The sequence below is a fragment of the Pseudomyrmex gracilis genome, unplaced genomic scaffold, assembly GCF_002006095.1.
Source record: "Pseudomyrmex gracilis isolate BER0280 unplaced genomic scaffold, ASM200609v1 scaffold_156, whole genome shotgun sequence".
Lineage (NCBI taxonomy): Eukaryota > Metazoa > Arthropoda > Insecta > Hymenoptera > Formicidae > Pseudomyrmex > Pseudomyrmex gracilis.
This window is the reverse complement of record NW_018020740.1, coordinates 342,049-348,048: the sequence shown is the minus strand read 5'-3', so window position 1 is coordinate 348,048 and position 6,000 is coordinate 342,049.

Here is a 6,000-nt window from a genome sequence, read left to right as displayed (position 1 = left end):
ACATATAATATATAATATTCTCTTTTTTACCCTTTTCCCTGTCACGTGACTTTAGTCACGTGTTGTTTTTCCACTTCTCTCTCTCATTATTTTTTGAGTTTGATTTTCATGCGTTATTTCTGACATTTCTCATATGTGTATTATATGGTTTATAAGACGTAAATACTATCTGTGATCGCGGTGACAGGTTGTGTTCACTGACAACACGTTAAATAAAAATAACAATAGCGTAGCGCGCGCTTGTGTTGTGCTAGTATTTTAAAATCAATAATGCATTAAAACAGAAGGTTACTGATAATCAGTGAGATAATACATAAATTATTAGGTTTTTCATAATTTTTGGGACTTTGTGTCTCTTTAATTTTTTATTATCTCGGTCTCGTTTCATATTTATCGATATTACGAGTTCGCATAAGAGCGCGATTGTGTCGCAACACAATGCGGTCTAAATTTATATCACTAATAAAATCAATGTTCGTCACAATTATGTGAGAGAAAGCGCGTAAAAAAAAAAAAGGTAAAAATTATCTTCGCTCTTCCAGTCGCGCGTGCGATCACTTAAATATGGAATAATATTTAACATTTTGATATTGTTGCCGCGCGCGGCATATTCCATGCGCTTTAACTATCTCGTAAATAATTAATGCGCTTCATTTTAGATGGATGAGACAAGTGATGAAGGGAGAAAATGAAAAAGAGTATCCCAGGACGGTGGGCGTGCGACTTATACAGGTTTTACGGCACGTGGAATGATCATCAGCGTAGTCGTAAAAATATCGTAAAAATTGCCACAGATCATACGTTTTACGATGTCATTTATGTAATATCGTAATTCCATGCTGGTTACATTGACGTTGTCATTTCAATACGTATGTTGTATATTAAGAGAGAAAAGATAATGGGAGAGAGAGAGAGAGAGAGAGCACACGTCTCCGTTATAATGCAATGTTCGAAAATAACAATCGGAAAAATGTCTACGTACGTTAACACACACATCGTCACATTTTTCGAATTTCAAGCTCGTGAAAGTTTTTTTTTTACAACTTTTTAGCAGATAGGTCAGTACGAGCCAATGTACGCGCAAATATATTTTATTTAAAACCGTGTAAATTAATATACTTGTTAATACACTTGGAAAGTTGCCTTTAGGCGACTGCACTTGGAAAGTTCGGACTTCTGGCGTCTGAGATGAATTTAGCATTTTAGATGAATTTTCAAAGTGAAATCAATTCAAATTTCCAAGTGCATTAATTTGCACGTTTAACAATTTAATTTTCACATACGTACATACATACGTACATACATACATCTGGCACAATAGCTCGTACCGACCTTTAAATTTATATCTGCTGTCGTCATTTTTATTTTGTGTGTTAAACGCAGGCTAAAAATAAATTATCGTTTTCGAGTTACAATTTCATTTGTGTGCCAGAAGGCAAAATTAATGTAGAACAGATACAAGGAGAGAAAGACCGACTTATTTTTGCGCTTGCCCAAGGGCGAAAATACCGTAAAACGGCCAATACGGTTTCGAGACGGTAGATAGCGATCGATCGCAAATGCAAAAGAGATGAAACAGTTTGATTAATATTCATTCGCAGTTGCATTATAAAGAGAGGTCTCTAAATGCCGCTAATCGTTTGATTGTCTGGAAAACGATTTAATTGCGCGGGATATTAAGGGAGAAAAACTTGTGCACACTCGACTCGGTGGTTGGTGGACAAAACACAGCTGCCGAGCAGCTTTTCTTAGCCGCTACTTGATTCCTGGCTACAGTGTCGCATTGCCTTTGTTACCTGTCTTGGAGATTTTCCGTCCGGAGATTTTAATTTACTCCCGCACTTCTTTGCATTTCTCTTTCGTTATATCGAGAAATTACAGCAATTAAAATCGGCAAATTGCTGAGTTGATAAATTAATTTAAAATACATATTAATTCATATTATTTTAGTGGAATATATTTCTCCAATGTAATTAAATTACAACGAAGTTAATTTCTTTATGAAAATTGTTTATATAATTTCTACACACACCCGCGCGCATATATACTTTTAGATCAATTTCATATTAAATTACATTGAATTATTTACAGATGTAGAAATACGCCGCAGTGAGATTGTGTATTAAATTCATGAAATGTTCAAGTGTATTTCATTTTACATTATCTTTACTGAAATATTGACGTAGAGATACGTGTGCGTTCTTCGTTCACAATTCTTTTTAAACATATTTTTTAAAAAATCATTTAAAAAAATTATTCGCGTTTCTTTAGTCACATATTCGCGAAATTTGCATTTGTCAAGGACGCTATTATTATATTCGGAAAAGAGACTCCGGACTCTTATTTTTATAAAGAGACATACACACATACTTAATTCTTGAAGTTATTTGTTTTTTTTTTTTTCACAGAAGAATAAAGGAGAACTCATAAAGCCAATAAAACTTAGTCGGGAGAAATCTCCTCGCAAGAAGTGGGACTTGCAAAGTTCGTCGAGAAAATCTCGAGTCGTATGAAATCAATGGCTCTATTCGCAAGTTTTCTTCCGGATATAGAAATATCGCTTCTCTCTCTCTCTCTCTATCTCTTTCTCTCTCTCTCTCTCGGCGTTTGTGATTTTCGTAGACAATTAAACAAACGCACTCTACGCGCGTCACGATAAATTCCAGAGAAGAATTCATGTATTCTCACTTTAACGTAATCATAAATGAAAACACGTAAAGACATTATGTTTATGTCTTTTACGAATTATCTTCTTTTCTTCTTTTTTTTCCTTCTTTTTTTTTAGCAAAACGGTTTGATAACTTTCTCACACACGCGCACACACATCTAACACACGAAGAGGTTGCTTTTACTTATCTTGAGAGTCGTTTTAGATGCAGTTTTAGATGTTAAGTTAGTGTCATTACCGTGCGAACATCTTTCGCGAAACCAACGCAGAAACGTTGCATTAAAGACGATATATTGCAAATTATATTTTGCCGCGCGTTCGCGGAACGACATAATTCACTTACTTAACTAAAATTCTCACCGCTACACGGTGTGTTACACAATATTTCGAAGAATATATCAATATTGAAACAATTTGTGAAAATTTGCATTTCTCTCTGTGAAAACACTACGTTATTCGCGTTAAAGCAGATCCGTTAAGTTTACAGTAAAAGATTTAGCGAGAGTACTTAATTAAGTGCTCTTACGCGCGTTTCACAAACTTAAAAACTTTGTCCAGCAAATGAAGTTCAAGATCAACTTGTCTTCAGTTTGATAATACAACGGAGAGTTCTCTAATAATTAATCACTAAAAATTAACTTCACCAAAGAAAGTTGTTGTTGTTGTTATAATTGCTGCGCGAACATCTCATCCGAATTACGCGTCTCGGTCTTTTGCTCTCTCGGTCTTGTATTTTCATAAATTCGAGAGGAACGTCGAGAAAGCGTTTCTAATAATAATTTATCCGACAAAGCAATCTATTCGCGAAGTTATTTTGCTCTCTCATTATAAATTAATCTCTCTCTTCTCTTTTTTTTCGATATTTCATCATTCTACACACACAGTAAATTTATCTCTTGCTCTCAGAATCTTCCACACGCGTGCGCGCGCGCGTACACACACACACACACACACACACAGAGAGATCTAATAGAAACGATTTTAGAAAGAGAAGTAGAAAAAGTCAGAGGGAAAGTTGCAGCCACAGGCAATTGTATTATTCAATACGTGTACCAACACAGTCGAATCTCGAACCTAAGATAAATATAACGTTAGAGAACTTACGATCGCACGTTTAAATTGTGTGTGTGTATGTGTGTTGTGTAATACCGCGGCTCTAAGAATATCGATATCAGGTTTCTCAATCGTCCTCTATTCTCAAGAGAAGCTCGACATTATAGCTCGCCTTGATGCTCGCGTAATTTCATTTCGCGTCAAGCAATCTAACAGTTACTGGGTGTCTGAAGATATTTTTGGATCAGGGAATGTTCCACATACTGTGGAATATTGCACGTACTGTGAAATAATATGAAATATTTTAATATAGCGTTAAATATCATATCGCACCTCAAGGAAAAACACACATTTTTCGACACACAGTTTCGCTTCGTTGCTTGAAAAATTGTTTTAAAATTTCTCGCAAAGAGCACAATGCGCCGTACAAATATTTTATATCGCAGCAATTTCTGCGATTAATTGAGATATTCTATTTATTATTGCGTGCATTGAAAATATTTATCAAACGCTATTGATAGAACACACATACATACACACACACACACGTGCGCGCAAAAACGACAATATCAAATTCACGTATGTAACGCGAAACGGATGTAGTTCGCGAGATAATCGACGATGTTTCACGAACGTACGAAAACGGAAATGAATATTTACGTTTTGTTAGCGTATCTCTCGCGGGTCTTCTTCGTGTTTCAAGATCCACGACGAGGTTGGTAATGGAATTTTTTCCCGGTCGCGCAAACCAAGCACATCGCCCCGCCAGAATGTGATCCCAATCCGCGCCGTAGTGGCAGTGTGGCCGCTGCGCGCCATAAATCTAGAAATCAAATTGCAAGTTTTACAGGCCGTTGTATTTTCGCCACGCGCATAATAAAAAGCGCCGACAGATGGAACGTCACTCTCAGAATGGGAATATCCTCTCGCGCTCTTTCTCCCCGTGATATCGCGGAATTGGAACAGGATTTATGCCCGGGTGAATCCTGTTTTACAATCGCCGACAAGATGAGATGGCAAAACAAACACCTAACTACCAACCGTCGCTATGATAAAAATACACACACCGTTGCTCCGCTAAAAATCTCCGGGACATTTTTCGTTCTCAGAACGGACGTGTGTCGCAGGTGAGACTGAGTTGTATGTAACATATATATAATGTAATTTACAATGATTCTATTCTTTCTTAATCTCTTCAAGTGAGTTGCGCGTATAAATTTGAAGAAATTTTATAGTTTCGTCTACGAAAACACGTTAAGTTATGAACAAGTGTCAAGTTTCATTTGTATCTTTATATTTTTAAGACATTTCCTTTAGACACTTCCACGCAAACGGAAAAATGAATCACTATTCAACGTCTTATTTTCTCAGACGTTTTGTTTTTTTTTTTTTTTTTTTAAATTTCTTAATAACATTTGAAAAGAGAAGTGAGAAACGCAGAAAGAAATATAAGTTTCGAAAGAGTTTCCATTCATCTAAAGTACGGGAAGTACCCTGCCACGACGTACTAAAAACACCTTCAATCCTCATATATTCGACCCACGTTCTATCGATTATTCTATCCTGCCTTCGATACTTTTCGCCTACGTCGTACTCGCTCGTATCCCTCCATAGATTCTCGTTCTCCCTTGTGGGCAGCTTCCCGCGAACGAGTCCCCGCGACGACGAGAGGAACAAAACCATGAGGCACCTCTCTCGTCGTTCACCGCGCGCGTACACGCGGAACCGCCCACACCTCGAGGGGAGGCTTTCCGCAACCGCTCGATATGTCGCTGTCCTACTCCTGTCGCTTTTCGCCTTTTCTCAGAGGCCGGTCATTTAATTCTCCGCTTGTATTTCCGTCCTGTCCATCATTTTCCTTCTCTCATTTCCCCTTTCCCCGATTCCGAATTTCCTCACTTTGGTCTCACCATCCACCGGATGCACCCCCGCGGGGATTGCAGTTCCCGTCTCCGTCGCACGTGGTCTTCCCTTCCCTTCGCCTGATTTCCTCTCTCATCGAGCTCCCTCTCTCTCTCTCTCTCTCTCTCGCTCGCTTTTCCGTCTATGTGCGAATCCATCTCTTTTGCCCTCTCGTGTGTTTTCACACAGTCTCGCTCTCTCTCCTCTCGGTCTCGCCCCACTCTAATCCTCTCATCCCCTCTCTTAAAGCAGGATCCGCTTTCTCATTCTATCGGATCTGGTATCGCACGTTGATCTTCCTCGCAAATGAACGCTTTGAATTCTCATCGTCTTTCTGTGTGACTTAGCTACGCCTCTCTCTCTCTCTCTCTCTCTCT